General features: G+C 38.4%; 1 protein-coding gene and 7 pseudogenes across 3 annotated transcripts in view; all 8 read right to left on the bottom strand.

Annotated features, from left to right (window-relative positions):
• Nucleotides 1-24843, bottom strand: part of LOC121997703 (sporulation-specific protein 15-like) — a 178008-nt gene that overhangs the window by 127747 nt on the left and 25418 nt on the right. The window lies entirely within an intron of this gene.
• Nucleotides 1847-9905, bottom strand: LOC121995228 (annotated as a pseudogene).
• LOC121995226 lies at nucleotides 11140-12259 on the bottom strand (annotated as a pseudogene).
• Nucleotides 13505-14628, bottom strand: LOC121995225 (annotated as a pseudogene).
• LOC121995224 lies at nucleotides 15874-16997 on the bottom strand (annotated as a pseudogene).
• Nucleotides 18243-19388, bottom strand: LOC121995223 (annotated as a pseudogene).
• Nucleotides 20633-21778, bottom strand: LOC121995222 (annotated as a pseudogene).
• Nucleotides 23023-24168, bottom strand: LOC121995221 (annotated as a pseudogene).

Below are 24843 nucleotides of genomic sequence, written 5' to 3'. Positions count from 1 at the left end.
CAATCTCTCTCATAAATGCACAAGATATAAAAGAATGTGAACTACCTGTATCAATTAGCATATCAGCAGAAAATGCATAAAGTAAAACCGTATCGCGGAAAACGGATCCGTCGGCCCGCTGTGCATCCTCTCTGGTGACCGCGTGAACTCGTCGAGTATATGACGGTGGTAGAGGTGGTAGCACTGCCAAAGGCTGCTGCGTCGGAGTCTGAGCCTGCCACTGGGTCGATACTGGATACTGAGTCAGAGATGGGGCTATGGGTTGTAGTATGTACTGAACCGGTGGCTGGGGTTGTAACTAATACTGTGCCAATGGCTGAGGCTGCAACTGATACTATCCCTGGGTCAGATACTGAGATCCAGAAATAGAACTCTGGGACTCCATAAGGACACCAGAATGCTCTTGACCATGTATACCATAAGCAGCTGCTGTAGAGGGAGCTGTCCTCTGCTGACGATGGGAAGATTGGGCTTTCGGCCCCCCTCACCGAGTCCCGGACTGACCAAAATGTCCTCCCACAACAGAAACCCCAGAAGCTATATGCTGAGTCTTCAGCGAACAGTCTCGGCTCACGTGTCCAGGCAATTTGCAATAATAGCAAACTGACTGTCCCAGAGTACATGCAGAGGTGATGTGATCTCGGGATCCGCAACGGGTGCAGTGCGAGTCATCAGTGGATTATTTTCGGTTCTGTTGAGAAGACCAGGAACGTCCTGAGGAAGACCTTCCTGATTTCTGGGATCGACCAGATGACCCAGAAGTACCTTGACCCGTCTGAGTGCGACTGCTCTGCTGCTGTCCAATAGTCTGTGGCTGCTGGCTCTGTCCGGAAGTCCGATCAGTCTGCTTCCTCTTCTTATCTGCATTCACTCTCCGATGAGTAGACTCAATCATGAGAGCTCTATCCAGTGTCTCGGTGTATGATGAAGTACTAAAACCAGAAATCTTCAGCTGAAGATGCCCGTCCAGCCCCTGGACAAACTGAAGCATACGAGATCTGTCATCGGCAACTAACTCAGGACAGAATCTGGCCAACCGATTAAATTCAGCATTATACTCCATCACTGAGCGGTTATTCTGCCGTAGACTAAGAAAATCCTGTCGAAAAGTCATCTGATATGCTCGGGGAAAATACTGACTCTCGAATGCCTCCCTAAATCTCGTCCAGGTAATATGCTAGTCGCCTATAATGGAGCGCTGTGTGTCCCACCAGATCTCTGCCCCATCTCGCAGGTGGTAAGCAGCCAACTCGGCCTTCTCCCACTCGGAGCAGGCCATGTAAAAGAATGTCCGCTCCATAGTCTCAATCCAGGACTGAGCTATGCTAAGGCTGGGATCCGTGCACATGCTGTAACTATATCAGTGGAAATCGCTGCAGCACTGGGTAGAACCACTGGGACTGCTCCTATGGGTAGTACTGATGGTGGAACTACTGAGTAGACATATGTAGGGCCACTGAAGGTACGGTGGGTGGTACCGGGTAAGCAACAGCCGGTGCTACCGGTAATGGTGCCGAATATGTAATAATCGGCACATGTGTCTGCGGTGTCGAGTACGCGGTAGCAGGCACAGCTAGAGAGGGTGCCGGGTACTCTGCAGGTACAGCTGATGGGGGAGGTGCTGAATATGTCGACGGTGGTACCACTGGTGGTACAGTCGAGGTAGGTACCTCTGAAGTCGGAACTATCAGGGTCTGATACGTAGCCGTACCCACAATGACCTGAGGAGTCTGCCCCTGATGAACAGGCTCAACCCTAGCAGACCTCTCTGAAGACTCTGTCTCAGGAGAATCTATCGGCCTCTTACGTGGTCGCCCACGTCTCAGTACCGGAACACGTGTAGGTGTCATATCTGTAAACAAAATGTTACCCAGATATCACTACAGGTATAAAAATTATAAAGTTACCTAATTTACCTATTTGCCGTCTGGAGATATCCTGTTGCTGCTCAGCCCCAAAATAGAACCTCGTCAAAATACCTCGGAATTCCGAAACGATAAAATCGACGGAAATCTGTACCATCCGAAATACCGAAATATCCAAGCTAAATCAAAAATTTAGCTCTGATACCAAAAAAATTCCTAAAATTCCAGAAAAATTCTATAAGGTTATTTCTCAAATAACCCTATTATTTAAATGTTCGAGATCTCACACCTAAAGAAAATCGTTCTAAGGTATTTTTTAAATCCTTGACCTGATTTTTCAAACTAGAATTTTCTTCCTCAAGTTTTTGAACTTGAGTTGAATTTCCAGTCTGAACTTGATCGGGTAAGGATCTAGAGTTAGTCACTTCTTTAAGGACAGCTACTTCCTTTAGAAGTGACTTAATCTTAAGGTTTGACTTAAATAACTTGCGTAATAAATAATTGACTAAATTATTAAGTCTAGGAATACTTACAATGGAGTCTGGCTCTTCAGAAATGGATGCGGATCCGTGGCTTCGCTCGGACACGGCCTCTGACTCGCTCTTGCTCTCGGATTCGTCGATCTGGTCCCGGGCCATCAATGCGAGTAAACTCGTTTGATCGAGTTCATCGTCGTCGTCCTCCGAAGAAGATTCGTCCCACGTCGCCTTCAGGGCCTTCTTTCTTCTTTTCTTTTTTGCTTCCTTTTGGTTGGGGCAGTTGGCTTTGATGTGCCCCTTCTGGTTGCATCCGTAGCAGGTTACTTCAAATTTTACCTTAGAACTTGGTTGGGCCTCCTTGGATTGTACCGCCTTCTTCAGGTCTTTCTTGTTGAAGCCCTTCTTCTTCTTGTAGAGCTTCTTCACGAGGTTCACCAGTTCGCTGGTCAGTTCATCTTCTTCATCTTCTGAGTCAGATTCGTTTTCCGACTCCGGTTCAGTTCTTCGCCGTGATCTTGGATCGCGGGTTCGACTGGTACCTGCAACCAAAGCAATACCCTTCTCGGTTGGTTGTGCATTAGTCTGTTCATGAAGTTCAAATTCACTAAATAATTCATCTAACTTTAAAGAAGACAAGTCCTTGGAGACTTTGTAGGCATCTACCATTGATGCCCACAATGTACTCCTTGGAAACGAGTTAAGAGCGTACCTTATTATATCCCTATTTTCTACCTTCTGCCCGATTCAATGAAGGGAGTTAAGGATATCTTGAATTCGCACGTGTAGCTGGCTTGCTGTCTCATTTTCCTACATTTTTAAGTTATACAATTTATTGAATAGTAAATCACGCTTACTTACTTTGGTATCGGAGGTCCCTTCGTGAAGCTCGATCAGCTTCTCCCATAGCTCCTTGGCGCTTGAGAATGGACCGACGCGGTTTAGCTCCTCCTTCGATAGTCCGCACTGGAGGGTACAAGTTGCTCTGGCGTTTGCCTCCACCTTCTTGATTAATGCAGGCTCCCAATCTTTGCAGGGTGTAGGATTGTCGTCTTTATCTATTGGCAGATCCAAACCAGTCTTGAGGATCATCCAGGTTTCGAACTGGATCTTCAGGAAGTTCTCCATTCTGCCCTTCCAGTAACCAAAGTCCTCTCCGGTGAAGAGCGAGGGACGGACAGTGTTATAACCCTCTTGTTGGGTCATTTTAGATTAACTATGAAGAAAATAAATGACAAGAAAATTCCAGGACTTGGTCCTGGATTAGTAGTGCGGGAAGTATTTAAAAATAGAACACGAACTCGGGTGGTGTTGCACCAACCTCGAGCAAAAACCGATTCGAGAAAAAGAATTAGAATATAGCTATAAAGCTAAATTCTAATTGACTCCGAAAATCTGAAATTACCACGAAAAAATTATTTTGAATGGTGGTTGCACCAATTCAAAACGACCCCGCTCTGATACCAATTGTTGGATCAAGAAGCGCTAGAGGGGGGGTGAATAACGCTCGCGGCTATTTCATTCGATTATCGGAATAGTAAAACGTTCGTCGAGTAATTAAAGCAACGGAATAAAAATAAGCAAACACACAAGAACACAGTCGTTTACTTTGTTCGGAGCCTAGATCGACTCCTACTCGAAGGCTCGCGATCCTTGATCGCTTTCCGTGGGCAACAACTATAAGAACGATTATTACAAACTAAGAATTACAATAAGTGCAATAAATAAATCTATACCAACGACAGAAAATGAAATCTCGGAACTCTGGGTCATCGGGCACGAGTAGCAGCACTTCGAAGCGTCTTTTGAAGCAGCACGTGAATGAGAGAAGGCTTGGAATTAACTATATGAGTTGTTGCTCGAACCCTGCTTTTAAAGCATGTTGGAGGCGCCTCCAAGCTCGTCCGAGGCACCTCCAGTTCGCCCGAGTCTCATGTGTGGATTAGTGACGAACTGGTAGAAATCTATCTGCTAGAAGGCGCCTTCATGGGTCTTCAAGGCGCCTTCCAAGGCGCCTCCATAACCTTCCGAGGTGCCTTCAGCCCTGTTTCACGGCCAGCTCAGCTTTTACACCCGAGGCACCTCCAAGCTCCATGGAGGCGCCTCGGACACTGTTCATCCAAGGGTAGACTTCATTATTTTGTACCTGCAAGACATGTTAATCCCAAACAATATCCTGCAACACAAAGTTAGCACATAAAGTCATAAATAAGGTAACAAAACATAATCGATAGTCATCAGACTATCCGGGTCTGACTTCGGATTTTCATCCGAAAATCCTAGGTCGACCCGACGCCTACTATTCCCTCTACGGGGAACGCGTCCTCACCTACTCCACTCAGGAGATTTACCTGTTGTCAGTGCGATCCTCCAGATCGACTAGACTTTTGCTCAGCACTCGACGCTTCTGGACTTTCTGATGGACATCCACTTCCCGGCTAGTCCAATCTTTCACCTGGTTCGCGACACCAGAACTTTCCACCTAGGGTTACCACCCCCTAGGACTTTTGCCTGAAGCCATCGACATGCCAAGACTTTCCGCATAGGGTTACCACCCCCTATGACCTAGGGTTACCACCCCCTAGGGTTTTCCCTTTACCTAATCGCGGCTAGGACTTTCCTAAAATACTAAAGCAGACTTGTTAGATCACAAAACACCTTAACTTTGAATCCTTTTCCATTATCAAAACACGAGTTCGATCGTCGGAAGCTTCCCGCACCAACAATAAGTTTAATTTTAACATATAATTTTTCCATTTCTAATTTAACTAAATCTTTAGTAAGAACTTTAATAAAATGAAAAGACTGCTTGAGGGTTAGAGCACATACCTTATTTACCTCTATTTCTGATGCTCCCCCTTCATCGTAGCTTTCTACTTCTAACGATCCTCCCCCTTCATCTATGCTCATCTCTGAGCTGGTTTCTTCTTCCGATTGATGATTGGCCATTAGCGATAGTCCCGAGAAGGCTTCGAATTCCAATTCGGAGGATGACGATTTATCCCATGTAGCCTTCAGACTCTTGCTTTTAGAGGACGTCGGTCTTCAAGACTTCTCCTTGTCCCTTTTCTTTAATTTTGGGCGATCATCCTTGATGTGCCCTTCCTCATTACAGTTGTAGTATCGGATCATCCTTTTGTTACGTTGATGTTTTCTCGTCTGCGGTCTAAATTTATTAGTTTTGATAAACTTATTTAACTTTCTTACCAATAGCGCCACTTCAGTTTCATCGATTGACGCTTCGGAGTCAGGATCTTCCATCTCAGCGTGTAGGGAAACATTGAGGTTTGACTTCTCTATTTGTTTCGGTTCTGCAATTCGAGACTCGTGAAGTTTGAAAGTAGAAAACAAGTTTTCTAGTGTACTTACCTCAAAGTCCTTAGAGATGTAGTAAACATCTACTAAGAACGCCTTCTCTATTTGAGCGCATACCAGATAGAATCTCGATTCGTTACCGATTCTCCGATATTGGTCAGTTGAGTTATCAGTTCCTTAATTCTCGCTTGGAGTTGCGCCACCTTTTCGTCATTGTTCATCTGAAGATTTGTCAGCTGAGTCCGGAGGATGTCACGCCTTGCTAACTTCACTTCTGAGGTGCCTTCGTGGAGCTCTAGGAATTTTTCCCAGAGGTCTTTGGCAGAGTCGTAGCTTCCGATCCGACTTACCTCCTGGGGTGGCAGGACGTTGAGCAGATAGAATTCTACCTTTCCGTTAGCCACGAAATCAGCTTGCTCCTTCATCGTCCACTGGAATTCTTCCTTATCTTTTGGGACTGAAAACCCATATTTCATAGTTAATAAAATATCAGAATTTATTTTGAAGAATACCTTCATTCGGCGCTTCCATGTCGCGAAGTCTCCGTCAAATTTTGGGGGATGAATACTTGTTCTGACCATCGTCTTGATCTTTATTGCTTCAGATGGCAGTTAGTCCTTCTAAGGTGGTCTTGCTCTGATACCACTTGTTGGTGCAGTAGGACCGGTAAGAAAGGAGGGGTGAATTGCCTGCAAAATAATAACTACCATCCTCGTACTTTCAACTCAAAAATTAGCAACAATAAAATAACAGAAAAGAAGGAAAAGGAACTCAGCAATTGACTTGGTTACAACCAAGAAGGTTGTTAATCCAAGGCGGTTGAACGACGCACTAAAAGTCTCCTTCTCTAAAGGAGGAGAAGCCTTTTACACACTTAGAGAGGTCAAGAGTTGCTAGGAATTAATTACAGAGTAGAATGAATAATTCTTAACTCCAGGGGCCTTTATATAGCTCCTGGAAATTCTATCTCGAGTCTTGAAAGCGCCTCTAATGAGGTTGAGGGCGCCTCCAAGAGGATATGTGGGTAAAACTTTATCCGATTACAAACAGCCAGATTGACCAAGTTGAAGGCACCTCCAAGGGCATTGAGGACGCCTCCAAGGTTGTTGAGGGCACTCTCAATGCCATTGAGGGTGCCTTCATCAGCTTGATGTTTGAGGTGTTGGTTGTTATGCGGAATATTATACCGGTTCCCCTGTACAAAAATTTTATACAAGTCTTGAACCTTTACTAACAACCTATTGTGTTCTTTAGAAATTAAATTAGGAATCGCAAACGATACTTAACATTATTGATTCCAAATTTAACTTATCTGTTCTTAATGGTTTAGACTTGGATCGCAAACGATGCTTAACATTATTGATCCAAATCCACCCATGTTATAAATTTAATTAAATATTAATTTCTAAAATTGGCTTCCAGGACTACATGGTGAGGTACTAGGCCTTCTTGGGTATGATGTAACACCCCACCCTCCTCGCTACTGGACTGTAAGGGCAGAGCGCCACTGGACTACTAACTTTACTTAACTATCCTTATTCACATGTTGATAGTAAGTTCTAAAACTCTCAGAGAACTCAAAACTTACAAGTAACTAGCAGCGGAAGACTAAATGACTCATCTAATACATTCTACTCAACTCTTTGTTAATAAATTCTTATGCTAAATCCCAAGGCTTCTATAGTCCATGCATCACACATCCATCCGCACCTCCTTGTCGCCTTCCTTTGCTATAACTTTTCCTTTCCTTTATCTGCAGTAAGAGGAAATGCAACTATAAGCAAAATTGCTTAGTAAGCGTTATCTAACTCACAAAAACTCGATATGCATGTACATATATCTATAACATGAACTAACTGAATGCTTACTGAAGACTACTCATGGTCATCCAATAGTAAAGGAATCAAACAGGCTGAAATGCTAAACATGTAAAGCTACTCATGCTCTTCTAATTAGCAAAGATCAGTAAGCTAATCTAAATAACATGCTAGCATAAAAGAAAACTAAACTTGCTGATTTAAAATAAAATGAAACTTATTTCATTTGTTCTAAACTTACTCTTTTATTCCACTTATTTAAAACTTATACTTTAATACTTTTATACTTATGTGAAACTTAGTTTACTTGTTCAAAAGCTTATACTTATAATACTTCAAAATAATAATCAACTTTCTTCTTGGGTCCAGGCTTAGTACCATCTTATGCGCGTTCCCTAATAGGTTGGGGTAGCGAGCCACCAATCCTAAAAGAGCATACCTTGGTCTACCAGGGCTAAGACCTTGGAATTGGACACCTGGATTTGTTTAACGACAACCTTGGAAGTCGGGTACTAGCCTCTTCAAAGTAAAATATCTTATTATCTTAATTACTTCTTCTTTAAATGCCTTGGCATTTTAATAAGCACCTTGTGTGACAAAATCCCTAAAGTCTTGACTTTGGGATCTACTTAAGGCCTTGGTCTTTTTCTTTCTTTTCTTTATCTTTCTTATACTTGTTAATACTTCTAAAGAATGCTTCTTTAAAAAGAAACTGAAATGTTTAAGCAAATTCTAACTTTGAAATGCTTAAACAAAAATCTGCATACTATTCTAATCAAAATTTTGCATACTATACTAATCAAGATTCTGCATTCTATGCTACACTATTTCTGCATACTATGCAAACATAAATTCTGTACTATAATACTTAACCAAACTGCACTATAATCTTTTTCTTTAAAAACTTCACTATAAGTTCCACCAAAAATCTGCACTACAAGTTCCAGCAAAAATCTGCACTATAAATTTCACCAAAAATCTGCACTACAAGTTCCACCAAAAATCTGCACTATAAACTTTAACAAAAATCTGCACTACAAGTTCTTCCAAAAATCTGCACTATAAACTTTAAAAAATCTGCACCATAAGCTCTTTAAGAAATCTGCACTACAAGCTCTAAAGAAATCTGCATTTTAAGCTATAAGAAATCTGCACTACAAGCTTAATTAAAATCTGCACTATAAGCTTACATAAAAATCTACACTATAAGCTTAATTAAAATCTGTACTATAGGCTTAATTAAAAATCTGCACTATAAGCTTAAATAAAAATCTGCACTATAAGCTTAATTAAAAATCTGCACTATAAGCTTAATTAAAATCTGCACTATATGCTTAATTAAAATCTGCACTATAAGCTTAATTAAAATCTGCACTATAAGCTTAATTAAAATCTGTACTATAAGCTTACATAAAAATCTGCACTATAGGCTTTAATTAAAATCTGCACTATATGCTTAATTAAAAACCTACACTATAAGCGCTTCTCATGCTTCGAATTCAAGAAAAATAAAGGTCCGAAACTACTCCTACTACAGGTGAGAAGCACTTACAGTGCAGATTTTTAGTGTAATATTTGTTATCGAATGTGTTAGGGGTGGAGACATCGAGGTCATTGAGAACGCTGATATTTCCGCCTTGAGGGTAACTCTGCTGCAATGCGGAGAGATATGTGGTGTTCAACGATGGATCTAGGTTGCCTGTGTTACTGAAGTTGTAGAGTCACTGGTTGAATGTCCGACATTGAGCACGCCCAAAGGTGTGAGCTCCTGCAATTTATAATTTATTTAAAATTAAAGTCGATATTCATGTATGTATATATACATTGTCATAACTTCAAGAGAGTCATTCAATTACCTGATAAGGCAATTAAATCGGTGACGTTAGGTTGACAGTCGTAAATTTTTATTAGAGGATAGTGACATTATCGAAGGGGGAAGGGAGGTTATTTGCGGTAATTAAGTTGGTTATGGTTCCATCTCTTCTTCCAAGTAAGACACTCCATGCAGGCCCACCTGTCTTTAAGTTTGAACAGTTTTACAAAATTTTGATTACATAATTAATTAATCAATGAAAATGAAAGGTGAATTTGACACTTTAAGCTCTTGAGAATTTCAAAACTTTTGTTAAGTGATAGTTTTATAATTAGTTCTTACTAACATCAACGAAACTGCAGCTGCAATAGCTAAGATGCCAGAGCAAGATACAATGCCGAATCAGTTATTTTCGACGGCGACTTTGACGTTGTCTATGACGTCAAAACCCCGCACAGATTTGTTGTTCGGGGCAGCATCCTTCTCTGTTATGATTGTGCAGCTATTATCCAACAATATCGATCCATCACAACACTACGATCATCATAGTGATAAAATTCAGATTTAATGTTCATATCGAGTATGCATGGAATCTAGTTACAAAGAGGCAGAGCAGCATACGTTAGCAATGATTTCGGTTGAAATCCATTAATCGACCTAGAGAGCTCTAATTGTACCCATTTCAGTTCTTATAGATTCCTAAGGTTACAAAGAGTCAAAATATATCCTCCATTATTTATTTCGACTTCTCTGAAGTGAGATTTTATATCAGGCCCAACGTGTGTAAGATATCAACCGATTCTTTTAATAACATTGTAATACCTCCTAAAAAGTCGAAATAAATAATGGATAGTATATTTGAAATTCTTGCAATCTCAGAAATCTATCGGACCTAAAATGGAAGCAATCAAAGCTCTCTAAGTCAATCAGTGAGTTTTGACCGAAACTCGTCAATTGACCTAGCGAACTCCTATTGCTCTCATTTTAGATTTTGTGAATTTCTTAGGTTGTAAGGAGCTCAATTATTTATTTCGACTTTTCTGCACATGTTAAAATGTTATTTGAAAATTTAGCTAAAATCCGACACTAGGCCTAATATAAAATCCCACCTTTGGAGAAACAGAATTAAACAATGAAGGACATATTTGGACTCCTTGCAAGCTCAGTAAACTACAATAGCTGAAATGAGTGTAATCGGAGCTCTCTAGGTCGATTAATAAATTTTGACCGAAATCAGCCGAAATCCCACATTTGTTCTGATATAAAATACCACCTCCGAAGAAGCCGAAATAAATAATAGAGAACATATTTAGACTTTTTACAATCTCTTGAATCCACAGGACCAAAAATAGATATAATCGGAGAACTCTAGGTCGATTAATGTATTTCGACCGAAAACGACCGAAATTCCACGTTGGGACTGATATGAGTGCATATCATGCCCAACGAATTTCGGTAGATTTCGGTCGAATTCGACTAATCAACCTAGAGAGATCTGATTGCACTCATTTCAATTTTTGTGGATTCCTGAGATTGCAAGGAGTCCAAATATGTTATCCATTATTTATTTCAACTTATTTGAAGGTGAGATTTTATATCAGACCCAACATGTGTGAGATATCAATCGATTCTTTTAATAATATTTTAATACCTCTGGAAAAATCAAAATAAACAATGCATATTTTGTTTTATAAATATTGGTACGTGGGAATTATTTTATTTATTTATTTAAAAAAAATAAACAACCAACTAAACCGGATCGGCCGGTTCAATCAATTGGTTTTTCACTCAAACGAAATTTGCTTCACCTAGTTGAGGTAATTAAGACACTCGACGTGTCATTGTGTTCGAATTCAAATATTCTCAACAGAGGAACTTCTTTTAGCACCAACTTCAATCAATAACATGTCACTTGCTGCATTCATTTGCATGCAATTGCTCCTGATCTCCCCGCTGCTCCCCGTGAGCACACCGATCTTTCCCATCATGATCATCACCTCAAGAAAGCTCTTGAAAAAGGCAGTTTGATTAGCGGCAAAGTCGTTGACGATGGGGGCAATAGATGCATTGATGGAGGCGGCAGAGAGCAAGTCTTGGTCACTTTGGAGCAGCCCCCTCAGGCTCTGCAAATTAGTGTAATATTTGTTATCGAATGTGTCAGGGGTGGAGACATCGAGGTCATTGAGAACGTTGATATTTCCACCTTGAGGGTAACTCTGCTGCAATGCGGAGAGTTATGTGGTCTTCAACGATGGATCTAGGTTGCCTGTGTTACTAAAGTTGTAGAGTCACTGGTTGAAGGTCCAACATTGAGCACGCCCAAAGGTGTGAGCTCCTGCAATTTATAATTTATTTAAAATTAAAGTTGATATTCATGGATGTTTATATACATTGTCATAACTTCAAGAGAGTCATTCAATTACCTGATAAGGCGATTAAATCGGTGTAGGTTGACAGCCGTAAATTTTTATTAGAGGATAGTGACATTATCGAAGGGGGAAGGGAGGTTATTTGCGGCAATTAAGTTGGTTGTAGTTCCATCTCTTCTTCCAAGTAAGACACTCCATGCAGGCCCACCTGTCTCTAAGTTTGAACAGTTTTTCAAAGTTTTGAATACATAGTTAATTAATCAATGAAAATGAAAGGTGAATTTTTCAAAACTTTTGTTAAGTGATAGTATTATAATTAGTTCTTACTAACATCACAGAAACTTCAGCTGTAATAGCTAAGATGTCAGAGCAAGATACAATGCCGAAGCAGTTATTATCGACGGCGACTTTGATGTTGTCTATAACGTCAAAACCCCACACAGATTTGTTGTTCGGGGCAGCATCCTTCTCTGTTATGATTGTGCAGCTATTATCCAGCAATATCGATCCATCACAACACTACGATCATCATAGTGATAAAATTCAGATTTAATGTTCATATCGAGTATGCATGGAATCTAGTTACGAGGAGGCAGAGCAGCATACGTTAGCAAAGATTTCGGCTGAAATCCATTAATCGACCTAGAGAGCTCTAATTGTACCCATTTCAGTTATTATAGATTCCTAAGGTTGCAAAGACTCAAAATATATCCTCCATTATTTATTTCGACTTCTCTGAAGTTAGATTTTATATCAAGCCCAACGTGTGTAAGATATCAACCGATTCTTTTAATAACATTGTAATACCTCCTGAAAAGTCGAAATAAATAATGGATAGTATATTTCAAATTCTTGCAATCTCAGAAATCTATCGGACCTAAAATGGAAGCAATCAAAGCTCTCTAAGTCAATCAGTGAGTTTTGACCGAAACCCGTCAATTGACGTAGCGAACTCCTATTGCTGTCATTTTAGATTTTGTGAATTTCTTAGGTTGTAAGGAGTTCAAATATATTATCTTTTGTTTATTTTGACTTTTCTGCACATGTTAAAATGTTATTTGAAAATTTAGCCGAAATCCGACATTAGGCCTGATATAAAATCCCACCTTCGAAGAAACCGAATTAAACAATGAAGGACATATTTGGACTCCTTGCAAGTTCAAGAAACTACAATAGTTGAAATGAGTGTAATCGGAGCTCTCTAGGTCGATTAATAAATTTTTACCGAAATCGGCCGAAATCCCACATAGGTCTGATATAAAATACCACCTCCGGAGAAGCCGAAATAAATAATAGAGATCATATTTAGACTTTTTACAATCTCTTGAATCCACAGAACCAAAAATAGGTATAATCGGAGAACTCTAGGTCGATTAATGTATTTTGACCGAAAACAACCGAAATTCCATGTTGGGACTGATATGAGTGTATATCATGCCCAACGAATTTCGATAGATTTCGGTCGAAATCGACTAATCAACCTAGAGATATCTGATTGCACTCATTTCAATTTTTATGGATTCCTTAGGTTGCAAGGAGTCCAAATATGTTATCCATTATTTATTTCAACTTATTTGAAGGTGTAATTTTATATCAGGCCCAACATATGTGAGATATCAATTGATTCTTTTAATAATATTTTAATACCTCCGGAAAAATCAAAATAAACAATGCATATTTTGTTTTACAAATATTGGTATGTGGGAATTATTTTATTTATTTATTTAAAAAAAATAAACAACCAAATAAACCGGATCGGTCGGTTCAATCAATTGGTTTTTCACTCAAAAGAAATTTACTTCACCTAGTTTAGGTAATTAAGACACTCGACGTGTCATTGTGTTCGAATTCAAATATTCTCAACAGAGGAACTTCTTTTAGCACCAACTTCAATCAATAAAATGTCACTTGCTCCATTCACTTGCATGCAATTGCTCCTGATCTCCCAGCTGCTCCCCGTGAGCTCACCGATCTTTCCCATCTTGATCATCACATCAAGAAAGCTCTCGAAAAAGGCAGTTTGATTAGCAGCAAAGTCGTTGACGATGGGGGCAGTAGATGCATTGGTGGAGGCGGCAGAGAGCAGGTCTTGGTCAGTTTGGAGCAGCCCCCTCAGGCTCTGCAAATTAGTGTAATATTTGTTATCGAATGTGTCAGGGGTGGAGACATCGAGGTCATTGAGAACGCTGATATTTCCACCTTGAGGGTAACTCTGCTGCAATGCGGAGAGATATGTGGTGTTCAACGATGGATCTAGGTTGCCTGTGTTACTGAAGTTGTAGAGTCACTGGTTGAATGTCCGACATTGAGCACGCCCAAAGGTGTGAGCTCCTGCAATTTATAATTTATTTAAAATTAAAGTCGATATTCATGTATGTATATATACATTGTCATAACTTCAAGAGAGTCATTCAATTACCTGATAAGGCGATTAAATCGGTGACGTTAGGTTGACAGCCGTAAATTTTTATTAGAGGATAGTGACATTATCGAAGGGGGAAGGGAGGTTATTTGCGGCAATTAAGTTGGTTGTAGTTCCATCTCTTCTTCCAAGTAAGACACTCCATGCAGGCCCACCTATCTTTAAGTTTGAACAGTTTTTCAATGTTTTTAATACATAGTTAATTAATCAATGAAAATGAAAGGTGAATTTTTCAAAACTTTTGTTAAGTGATAGTATTATAATTAGTTCTTACTAACATCACAGAAACTTCAGCTGTAATAGCTAAGATGTCAGAGCAAGATACAATGCCGAAGCAGTTATTATCGACGGCGACTTTGATGTTGTCTATAACGTCAAAACCCCACACAGATTTGTTGTTCGGGGCAGCATCCTTCTCTGTTATGATTGTGCAGCTATTATCCAGCAATATCGATCCATCACAACACTACGATCATCATAGTGATAAAATTCAGATTTAATGTTCATATCGAGTATGCATGGAATCTAGTTACGAGGAGGCAGAGCAGCATACGTTAGCAAAGATTTCGGCTGAAATCCATTAATCGACCTAGAGAGCTCTAATTGTACCCATTTCAGTTATTATAGATTCCTAAGGTTGCAAAGACTCAAAATATATCCTCCATTATTTATTTCGACTTCTCTGAAGTTAGATTTTATATCAAGCCCAACGTGTGTAAGATATCAACCGATTCTTTTAATAACATTGTAATACCTCCTGAAAAGTCGAAATAAATAATGGATAGTATATTTCAAATTCTTGCAATCTCAGAAATATATCGGACCTAAAATGGAAGCAATCAAAGCTCTCTAAGTCAATCAGTGAGTTTTGACCGAAACCCGTCAATTGACGTAGCGAACTCCTATTGCTCTCATTTTAGATTTTGTGAATTTCTTAGGTTGTAAGGAGTTCAAATATATTATCTTTTGTTTATTTCGACTTTTCTGCACATGTTAAAATGTTATTTGAAAATTTAGCCGAAATCCGACATTAGGCCTGATATAAAATCCCACCTTCGGAGAAACCGAATTAAACAATGAAGGACATATTTGGACTCCTTGCAAGTTCAAGAAACTACAATAGTTGAAATGAGTGTAATCGGAGCTCTCTAGGTCGATTAATAAATTTTTACCGAAATCGGCCGAAATCCCACATTAGGTCTGATATAAAATACCACATCCGGAGAAGCCGAAATAAATAATAGAGATCATATTTAGACTTTTTACAATCTCTTGAATCCACAGAACCAAAAATAAGTATAATCGGAGAACTCTAGGTCGATTAATGTATTTTGACCGAAAACAACCGAAATTCCATGTTGGGACTGATATGAGTGCATATCATGTCCAACGAATTTCGATAGATTTCGGTCGAAATCGACTAATCAACCTAGAGATATCTGATTGCACTCATTTCAATTTTTATGGATTCCTTAGGTTGCAAGGAGTCCAAATATGTTATCCATTATTTATTTCAACTTATCTGAAGGTGTAATTTTATATCAGGCCCAACATATGTGAGATATCAATCAATTCTTTTAATAATATTTTAATACCTCCGGAAAAATCAAAATAAACAATGCATATTTTGTTTTACAAATATTGGTATGTGGGAATTATTTTATTTATTTATTTAAAAAAATAAACAACCAAATAAACCGGATCGGTCGGTTCAATCAATTTGTTTTTCACTCAAAAGAAATTTACTTCACCTAGTTTAGGTAATTAAGACACTCGACGTGTCATTGTGTTCGAATTCAAATATTCTCAACAGAGGAACTTCTTTTAGCACCAACTTCAATCAATAAAATGTCACTTGCTCCATTCACTTGCATGCAATTGCTCCTGATCTCCCCGCTGCTCCCCGTGAGCACACCGATCTTTCCCATCTTGATCATCACATCAAGAAAGCTCTCGAAAAAGGCAGTTTGATTAGCAGCAAAGTCGTTGACGATGGGGGCAGTAGATGCATTGGTGGAGGCGGCAGAGAGCAGGTCTTGGTCAGTTTGGAGCAGCCCCCTCAGGCTCTGCAAATTAGTGTAATATTTGTTATCGAATGTGTCAGGGGTGGAGACATCGAGGTCATTGAGAACGCTGATATTTCCACCTTGAGGGTAACTCTGCTGCAATGCGGAGAGATATGTGGTGTTCAACGATGGATCTAGGTTGCCTGTGTTACTGAAGTTGTAGAGTCACTGGTTGAATGTCCGACATTGAGCACGCCCAAAGGTGTGAGCTCCTGCAATTTATAATTTATTTAAAATTAAAGTCGATATTCATGTATGTATATATACATTGTCATAACTTCAAGAGAGTCATTCAATTACCTGATAAGGCGATTAAATCGGTGACGTTAGGTTGACAGCCGTAAATTTTTATTAGAGGATAGTGACATTATCGAAGGGGGAAGGGAGGTTATTTGCGGCAATTAAGTTGGTTGTAGTTCCATCTCTTCTTCCAAGTAAGACACTCCATGCAGGCCCACCTGTCTTTAAGTTTGAACAGTTTTTCAATGTTTTGAATACATAGTTAATTAATCAATGAAAATGAAAGGTGAATTTTTCAAAACTTTTGTTAAGTGATAGTATTATAATTAGTTCTTACTAACATCACAGAAACTTCAGCTGTAATAGCTAAGATGTCAGAGCAAGATACAATGCCGAAGCAGTTATTATCGACGGCGACTTTGATGTTGTCTATAACGTCAAAACCCCACACAGATTTGTTGTTCGGGGCAGCATCCTTCTCTGTTATGATTGTGCAGCTATTATCCAGCAATATCGATCCATCACGACACTACGATCATCATAGTGATAAAATTCAGATTTAATGTTCATATCGAGTATGCATGGAATCTAGTTACGAGGAGGCAGAGCAGCATACGTTAGCAAAGATTTCGGGTGAAATCCATTAATCGACCTAGAGAGCTCTAATTGTACCCATTTCAGTTATTATAGATTCCTAAGGTTGCAAAGACTCAAAATATATCCTCCATTATTTATTTCGACTTCTCTGAAGTTAGATTTTATATCAAGCCCAACGTGTGTAAGATATCAACCGATTCTTTTAATAACATTGTAATACCTCCTGAAAAGTCGAAATAAATAATGGATAGTATATTTCAAATTCTTGCAATCTCAGAAATCTATCGGACCTAAAATGGAAGCAATCAAAGCTCTCTAAGTCAATCAGTGAGTTTTGACCGAAACCCGTCAATTGACGTAGCGAACTCCTATTGCTCTCATTTTAGATTTTGTGAATTTCTTAGGTTGTAAGGAGTTCAAATATATTATCTTTTGTTTATTTCGACTTTTCTGCACATGTTAAAATGTTATTTGAAAATTTAGCCGAAATCCGACATTAGGCCTGATATAAAATCCCACCTTCGGAGAAACCGAATTAAACAATGAAGGACATATTTGGACTCCTTGCAAGTTCAAGAAACTACAATAGTTGAAATGAGTGTAATCGGAGCTCTCTAGGTCGATTAATAAATTTTTACCGAAATCGGCCGAAATCCCACATTAGGTCTGATATAAAATACCACATCCGGAGAAGCCGAAATAAATAATAGAGATCATATTTAGACTTTTTACAATCTCTTGAATCCACAGAACCAAAAATAGGTATAATCGGAGAACTCTAGGTCGATTAATGTATTTTGACCGAAAACAACCGAAATTCCATGTTGGGACTGATATGAGTGCATATCATGCCCAACGAATTTCGATAGATTTCGGTCGAAATCGACTAATCAACCTAGAGATATCTGATTGCACTCATTTCAATTTTTATGGATTCCTTAGGTTGCAAGGAGTCCAAATATGTTATCCATTATTTATTTCAACTTATCTGAAGGTGTAATTTTATATCAGGCCCAACATATGTGAGATATCAATCAATTCTTTTAATAATATTTTAATACCTCCGGAAAAATCAAAATAAACAATGCATATTTTGTTTTACAAATATTGGTATGTGGGAATTATTTTATTTATTTATTTAAAAAAATAAACAACCAAATAAACCGGATCGGTCGGTTCAATCAATTTGTTTTTCACTCAAAAGAAATTTACTTCACCTAGTTTAGGTAATTAAGACACTCGACGTGTCATTGTGTTCGAATTCAAATATTCTCAACAGAGGAACTTCTTTTAGCACCAACTTCAATCAATAAAATGTCACTTGCTCCATTCACTTGCATGCAATTGCTCCTGATCTCCCCGCTGCTCCCCGTGAGCACACCGATCTTTCCCATCTTGATCATCACATCAAGAAAGCTCTCGAAAAAGGCAGTTTGATTAGTGGCAAAGTCGTTGACGATGGGGGCAGTAGATGCATTATTGGAGGCGGCAGAGAGCAGGTCTTGGTCAGTTTGGAGCAGCCCCCTCAGGCTCTGCAAATTAGTGTAATATTTGTTATCGAATGTGTCAGGGGTGGAGACATCGAGGTCATTGAGAACGCTGATATTTCCACCTTGAGGGTAACTCTGCTGCAATGCGGAGAGATATGTGGTGTTCAACGATGGATCTAGGTTGCCTGTGTTACTGAAGTTGTAGAGTCACTGGTTGAATGTCCGACATTGAGCACGCCCAAAGGTGTGAGCTCCTGCAATTTATAATTTATTTAAAATTAAAGTCGATATTCATGTATGTATATATACATTGTCATAACTTCAAGAGAGTCATTCAATTACCTGATAAGGCGATTAAATCGGTGACGTTAGGTTGACAGCCGTAAATTTTTATTAGAGGATAGTGACATTATCGAAGGGGGAAGGGAGGTTATTTGCGGCAATTAAGTTGGTGGTAGTTCCATCTCTTCTTCCAAGTAAGACACTCCATGCAGGCCCACCTGTCTTTAAGTTTGAACAGTTTTTCAATGTTTTGAATACATAGTTAATTAATCAATGAAAATGAAAGGTGAATTTGACACTTTAAGCTCTTGAGAATTTCAAAACTTTTGTTAAGTGATAGTATTATAATTAGTTCTTACTAACATCACCGAAACTTCAGCTGTAATAGCTAAGATGTCAGAGCAAGATACAATGCCGAAGCAGTTATTATCGACGGCGTCTTTGATATTGTCTATAACGTCAAAACCCCGCACAGATTTGTTGTTCGGGGTAGCAACCTTCTCTGTTATGATTGTGTAGCTATTATCCAGCAATATCGATCCATCACAACACTACAATCATCATAGTGATTAAATTCAGATTTAATGTTCAAACCGAGTATGCATGGAAGCTAGTTAAGAGGAGGCAGAGCAACATACGTTAGCAAAGATTTCGGCTGAAATCCATTAATCGACCTAGAGAGCTCTAATTGTACCCATTTCAGTTATTATAGATTCCTAAGGTTGCAAAGACTCAAAATATATCCTCCATTATTTATTTCGACTTCTCTGAAGTTAGATTTTATATCAAGCCCAACGTGTGTAAGATATCAACCGATTCTTTTAATAACATTGTAATACCTCCTGAAAAGTCGAAATAAATAATGGATAGTATATTTGAATTTCTTACAATCTTAGAAATCTACCGGACCTAAAATGAAAGCAATCAGAGCTCTCTAAGTCAATCAATGTGTTTTGATCAAAACCCGCCAATTGACCTAGAGAACTCCTATTGCTCTCATTTTAGATTTTGTGAATTTCTTAGATTGTAAGAGTTCAAATATATTATCTTTTGTTTATTTCGACTTTTCTGCACATGTTAAAATGTTATTTGAAAATTTAGCTGAAATCCGACACTAGGCCTGATATAAAATCCCACCTTCGGAGAAACCGAACTAAACAATGAAGGACATATTTGGACTCCTTGCAAGCTCAAGAAACTACAATAGCTGAAATGAGTGTAATCGGAGCTCTCTAGGTCGATTAATAAATTTTTACTAAAATCGGCCGAAATCCCACATTAGGTCTGATATAAAATACCACCTCCGGAGAAGCCGAAATAAATAATAGAGATCATATTTAGACTTTTTACAATCTCTTGAATCCACAGAACCAAAAATAGGTATAATCGGAGAACTCTAGGTCGATTAATGTATTTTGACCGAAAACAACCGAAATTCCATGTTGGGACTAATATGAGTGCATATCATGCCCAACGAATTTCGATAGATTTCGGTCGAAATTAACTAATCAACCTAGAGATATCTGATTGCACTCATTTCAATTTTTATGGATTCCTTAAGTTGCAAGGAGTCCAAATATGTTATCCATTATTTATTTCAACTTATTTGAAGGTGTAATTTTATATCAGGCCCAACATATGTGAGATATCAATCAATTCTTTTAATAATATTTTAATACCTCCGGAAAAATCAAAATAAACAATGCATATTTTGTTTTACAAATATTGGTATGTGGGAATTATTTTATTTATTTATTTAAAAAAATAAACAACCAAATAAATCGAATCGGTCGGTTCAATCAATTTGTTTTTCACTCAAAAGAAATTTACTTCACCTAGTTTAGGTAATTAAGACACTCGACGTGTCATTGTGTTCGAATTCAAATATTCTCAACAGAGGAACTTCTTTTAGCACCAACTTCAATCAATAAAATGTCACTTGCTCCATTCACTTGCATGCAATTGCTCCTGATCTCCCCGCTGCTCCCCGTGAGCACACCGATCTTTCCCATCTTGATCATCACATCAAGAAAGCTCTCGAAAAAGGCAGTTTGATTAGTGGCAAAGTCGTTGACGATGGGGGCAGTAGATGCATTATTGGAGGCGGCAGAGAGCAGGTCTTGGTCAGTTTGGAGCAGCCCCCTCAGGCTCTGCAAATTAGTGTAATATTTGTTATCGAATGTGTCAGGGGTGGAGACATCGAGGTCATTGAGAACGCTGATATTTCCACCTTGAGGGTAACTCTGCTGCAATGCGGAGAGATATGTGGTGTTCAACGATGGATCTAGGTTGCCTGTGTTACTGAAGTTGTAGAGTCACTGGTTGAATGTCCGACATTGAGCACGCCCAAAGGTGTGAGCTCCTGCAATTTATAATTTATTTAAAATTAAAGTCGATATTCATGTATGTATATATACATTGTCATAACTTCAAGAGAGTCATTCAATTACCTGATAAGGCGATTAAATCGGTGACGTTAGGTTGACAGCCGTAAATTTTTATTAGAGGATAGTGACATTATCGAAGGGGGAAGGGAGGTTATTTGCGGCAATTAAGTTGGTTGTAGTTCCATCTCTTCTTCCAAGTAAGACACTCCATGCAGGCCCACCTGTCTTTAAGTTTGAACAGTTTTTCAATGTTTTGAATACATAGTTAATTAATCAATGAAAATGAAAGGTGAATTTGACACTTTAAGCTCTTGAGAATTTCAAAACTTTTGTTAAGTGATAGTATTATAATTAGTTCTTACTAACATCACCGAAACTTCAGCTGTAATAGCTAAGATGTCAGAGCAAGATACAATGCCGAAGCAGTTATTATCGACGGCGTCTTTGATATTGTCTATAACGTCAAAACCCCGCACAGATTTGTTGTTCGGGGTAGCAACCTTCTCTGTTATGATTGTGTAGCTATTATCCAGCAATATCGATCCATCACAACACTACAATCATCATAGTGATTAAATTCAGATTTAATGTTCATACCGAGTATGCATGGAAGCTAGTTAAGAGGAGGCAGAGCAACATATGTTAGCAAAGATTTCGGCTGAAATCCATTAATCGACCTAGAGAGCTCTAATTGTACCCATTTCAGTTATTATAGATTCCTAAGGTTGCAAAGACTCAAAATATATCCTCCATTATTTATTTCGACTTCTCTGAAGTTAGATTTTATATCAAGCCCAACGTGTGTAAGATATCAACCGATTCTTTTAATAACATTGTAATACCTCCTGAAAAGTCGAAATAAATAATGGATAGTATATTTGAATTTCTTACAATCTTAGAAATCTACCGGACCTAAAATGAAAGCAATCAGAGCTCTCTAAGTCAATCAATGTGTTTTGATCAAAACCCGCCAATTGACCTAGAGAACTCCTATTGCTCTCATTTTAGATTTTGTGAATTTCTTAGATTGTAAGAGTTCAAATATATTATCTTTTGTTTATTTCAACTTTTCTGCACATGTTAAAATGTTATTTGAAAATTTAGCTGAAATCCGACACTAGGCCTGATATAAAATCCCACCTTCGGAGAAACCGAACTAAACAATGAAGGACATATTTGGACTCCTTGCAAGCTCAAGAAACTACAATAGCTGAAATGAGTGTAATCGGAGCGCTCTAGGTCGATTAATAAATTTTTACTAAAATCGGCCGAAATCCCACATTAGGTCTGATATAAAATACCACCTCCGGAGAAGCCGAAATAAATAATAGAGATCATATTTAGACTTTTTACAATCTCTTGAATCCACAGAACCAAAAATAGGTATAATCGGAGAACTCTAGGTCGATTAATGTATTTTGACCGAAAACAACCGAAATTCCATGTTGGGAATAATATGAGTGCATATCATGCCCAACGAATTTCGATAGATTTCGGTCGAAATTAACTAATCAACCTAGAGATATCTGATTGCACTCATTTCAATTTTTATGGATTCCTTAAGTTGCAAGGAGTCCAAATATATTATCCATTATTTATTTCAACTTATTTGAAGGTGTAATTTTATATCAGGCCCAACATATGTGAGATATCAATCAATTCTTTTAATAATATTTTAATACCTCCGGAAAAATCAAAATAAACAATGCATATTTTGTTTTACAAATATTGGTATGTGGGAATTATTTTATTTATTTATTTAAAAAAATAAACAACCAAATAAATCGAATCGGTCGGTTCAATCAATTTGTTTTTCACTCAAAAGAAATTTACTTCACCTAGTTTAGGTAATTAAGACACTCGACGTGTCATTGTGTTCGAATTCAAATATTCTCAACAGAGGAACTTCTTTTAGCACCAACTTCAATCAATAAAATGTCACTTGCTCCATTCACTTGCATGCAATTGCTCCTGATCTCCCCGCTGCTCCCCGTGAGCACACCGATCTTTCCCATCTTGATCATCACATCAAGAAAGCTCTCGAAAAAGGCAGTTTGATTAGTGGCAAAGTCGTTGACGATGGGGGCAGTAGATGCATTATTGGAGGCGGCAGAGAGCAGGTCTTGGTCAGTTTGGAGCAGCCCCCTCAGGCTCTGCAAATTAGTGTAATATTTGTTATCGAATGTGTCAGGGGTGGAGACATCGAGGTCATTGAGAACGCTGATATTTCCACCTTGAGGGTAACTCTGCTGCAATGCGGAGAGATATGTGGTGTTCAACGATGGATCTAGGTTGCCTGTGTTACTGAAGTTGTAGAGTCACTGGTTGAATGTCCGACATTGAGCACGCCCAAAGGTGTGAGCTCCTGCAATTTATAATTTATTTAAAATTAAAGTCGATATTCATGTATGTATATATACATTGTCATAACTTCAAGAGAGTCATTCAATTACCTGATAAGGCGATTAAATCGGTGACGTTAGGTTGACAGCCGTAAATTTTTATTAGAGGATAGTGACATTATCGAAGGGGGAAGGGAGGTTATTTGCGGCAATTAAGTTGGTTGTAGTTCCATCTCTTCTTCCAAGTAAGACACTCCATGCAGACCCACCTGTCTTTAAGTTTGAACAGTTTTTCAATGTTTTGAATACATAGTTAATTAATCAATGAAAATGAAAGGTGAATTTGACACTTTAAGCTCTTGAGAATTTCAAAACTTTTTTTAAGTGATAGTATTATAATTAGTTCTGACTAACATCACCGAAACTTCAGCTGCAATAGCTAAGATGTCAGAGCAAGATACAATGCCGAAGCAGTTATTATCGACGGCGTCTTTGATATTGTCTATAACGTCAAAACCCCGCACAGATTTGTTGTTCGGGGTAGCATCCTTCTCTGTTATGATTGTGTAGCTATTATCCAGCAATATCGATCCATCACAACACTACAATCATCATAGTGATTAAATTCAGATTTAATGTTCATACCGAGTATGCATGGAAGCTAGTTAAGAGGAGGCAGAGCAGCATACGTTAGCAAAGATTTCGGCTGAAATCCATTAATCGACCTAGAGAGCTCTAATTGTACTCATTTCAATTATTATAGATTCCTATGGTTGCAAAGACTCAAAATATATCCTCCATTATTTATTTCGACTTCTCTGAAGTAAGATTTTATATCAGGCCCAACGTGTGTAAGATATCAACCGATTCTTTTAATAACATTGTAATACCTCCTGAAAAGTCAAAATATATAATGGATAGTATATTTGAATTTCTTGCAATCTCAGAAACTGTCGGACCTAAAATGGAAGCAATCAGAGCTCTCTAAGTCAATCAATGAGTTTTGACCGAAACCCGCCAATTGACCTAGAGAACTCCTATTGCTCTCATTTTAGATTTTGTGAATTTCTTAGGTTGTAAGGAGTTCAAATATATTATCTTTTGTTTATTTCGACTTTTCTGCACATGTTAAAATGTTATTTGAAAATTTAGCTGAAATCCGACACTAGGCCTGATATAAAATCCCACCTTCGGAGAAATCGAATTAAACAATGAAGGACATATTTGGACTCCTTGCAAGCTCAAGAAACTACAATAGTGAAATGAGTGTAATCGGAGCTCTCTAGGTCGATTAATAAATTTTTACCGAAATCGATCGAAATCCCACATTAGGTCTGATATAAAATACCACCTCCGGAGAAG

The sequence above is a fragment of the Zingiber officinale genome, chromosome 6A (assembly GCF_018446385.1).
Source record: "Zingiber officinale cultivar Zhangliang chromosome 6A, Zo_v1.1, whole genome shotgun sequence".
Lineage (NCBI taxonomy): Eukaryota > Viridiplantae > Streptophyta > Magnoliopsida > Zingiberales > Zingiberaceae > Zingiber > Zingiber officinale.
The sequence above is the reverse complement of the archived record's forward strand: the minus strand, read 5'-3'. Positions and strand labels throughout refer to the sequence as shown.